The sequence below is a fragment of the Triticum aestivum genome, chromosome 4B (assembly GCF_018294505.1).
Source record: "Triticum aestivum cultivar Chinese Spring chromosome 4B, IWGSC CS RefSeq v2.1, whole genome shotgun sequence".
In the NCBI taxonomy this organism is placed as follows: Eukaryota; Viridiplantae; Streptophyta; class Magnoliopsida; order Poales; family Poaceae; genus Triticum; species Triticum aestivum.
The window spans coordinates 441,975,249-441,977,701 of NC_057804.1; positions in this window are offsets into that span (position 1 = coordinate 441,975,249).

The window sequence follows — 2,453 nt, forward strand, 5'->3', positions numbered from 1 at the left end:
ATAAAGATGACCCTTGGGTTAATTACTCCCAAGGGAAAAGTAGGTGGTGGTGAGGCAAATGGTAAAATCAAGGTTGGGCCTTGCTGGAGGAGTTTTATTCAAAGCGAACTGTCAAGGGGGTCCCATAAATCACCCGACCGCGTAAGGAACGCAAAATCTGGGAACATAACACCGGTATGACGGAAACTAGGGTGGCAAGAGTGGAACTAAACACCAGGCATAAGGCTGAGCCTTCCACCCTTTACCAAAATTTATAGATGCATTAATTAAATAAGAGATATTGTGATATCCCAACATAAACCCTGTCCACCATGGAGTATTCTTCAACTTCACCTGCAACTAACAACGCTATAAGAGGGGCTGAGCAAAGCGGTAACATAGCCAAGCAATGGTTTTCTAGGAAGGGTGTCAAAGGTTAGAGGTTGACATGGCAAATTGGGAGGCTTGAAGAGCAAAAGATAGGTAGCGCAGCATAGAGATAGAACAAAGCAACTAGCATAGCAATGATAGTAGTGAGATCCAGGGTAGCGGTCATCTTGCCTGAAATCCCGCAAGGAAGAAGAACGATTCCATGAAGAAGATGAAGCCACGAAGACGAACCAAGCGTAGACGAACGAATCCTCACGATCGCAACGAAATAGGAACTATCGAAAAGAAGCACACAACATGGTAAACACACCACACATGAACAAGGCATGATGCACAACAAGCATGATGCATGACAAGGCTACATGAAGCTACTCATGGCAAGAGATGATGCAAACAAGAGCAGCACATCAAGACAAGTTTAAATGAGGCCGGAAACAACATATAACAATTCCGGTAAGTCCTCATATGCAAATTTCGAAATTGGTCCAGATCTGAATAAACCTTATGTTCAAGTTGTTAAACAGCAAGTTAAGATGCACAAGGATGATCTACACAAGATTCTAGTCAAGTTACATATAAAGTTCATTAGATTCGGAGCTACGGCCTAGAAGATATGAGCAAAACAAGTTAAACATGGCATTGGTGCAAAATGCACCCAAACATCAAGCAAACACCTCAAAACAAGGATGCAACATGATAATATGAAGCTACATGCAAAATCAAGCAAGTTTCATATAGAGCACACTCAAAACGGAGCAACGGTTCAACACACACACATGAAACAAGTTATGGCAACAATCTGTCCAAAACAGCAACTAGGCATATTGCAAGCATCAAAACAACATGCTACAACATCTCAACATCAAAAAAAGGCATGGTCATGATGTAAAGGTAAAGCATAACAAAACATGAACACTGAGCTATCTTCAGAAATCAATAGAACATGCTCAAACACACATGGCAAGATTGCAAATAATAATAGTTGCAATGTTTAGAGCTATCAAACAACATGTTACAGGAAGTTATCATGGAAAACAAAGGCATGGCATGAATCTACTAATAGCATAGAACAAAAGTCCCTTACTGACCATGAGCCAAAAAGGCACAGAAAATATGATGGCACCCATGTAAACATGGCAAGTTATATGACAGATTCATACATGTCAGGAACAACAATAAGTAGGCATGTTGGGGAGCTTGAACCACTCATCACAGAGCAATACATGGCATGGCAAGTCAACCAACAGTAAGAAGACATGTTTATGAAGCCAAGAATGGCAAGAACAAGTTCATAGGGTGCATGGATAACTAACAACAATCATGGAAACATTGAACTTCATGTTAACAGGCTGACAGCAACATCATTTAGCAACTTTGGAGCAAGATATGAACAATCTACAGCAAGCTATAAATGCAACCAGGGGCATGGATGGATAGCTCATAACCATATGTACAAAAAATCCTTACTGAAGTATCTCAAAATAAGCATGGATCTCTCTGTAGCATCAAGTTTACATGGCATAAAAATAACAGCAGAACAGGGACTGAAATCAGCAACATCACGAGGCCTAGTTTACATGCTTGTGCTAGTCACCACATTGATCAAAAAAATACATGGCATACACCCCTGTAAATATGGCATGGCATAGTTCTAAACACATGTAGACATCAACCTCATAGGATGCACACATCAAACATAGCAAAAATGACAAATGAGCATGTTATAACAGTTTCAGCAGATTAACAGCAACATGCACTCTTGCAACGATGATTAGGGCATCAAGATGAGCTCAAACGAACATAATGCAGTGGAATGTAATGAAGTACTCGTTGAGACGAACAATTTGACATATTACACGCACGAAATGGAGCAGCATGCAGCAAGTTATGATGCGATGAACATCGCATGATGATGCAAAAATATCTCGGGACTTGGTGGAAATTCAACCTCCGAAAGTGGACGCGGTCGTGCGGGACGACGAGATCCAGGACGGGAGGCAGTCAGGTTCGGTGGATGGACGGATCCATGGTCGGCGGGGTCCTGGCGCGGGCTGGAGGAGGCCATGGCCGGAGCTGCGCGCCGG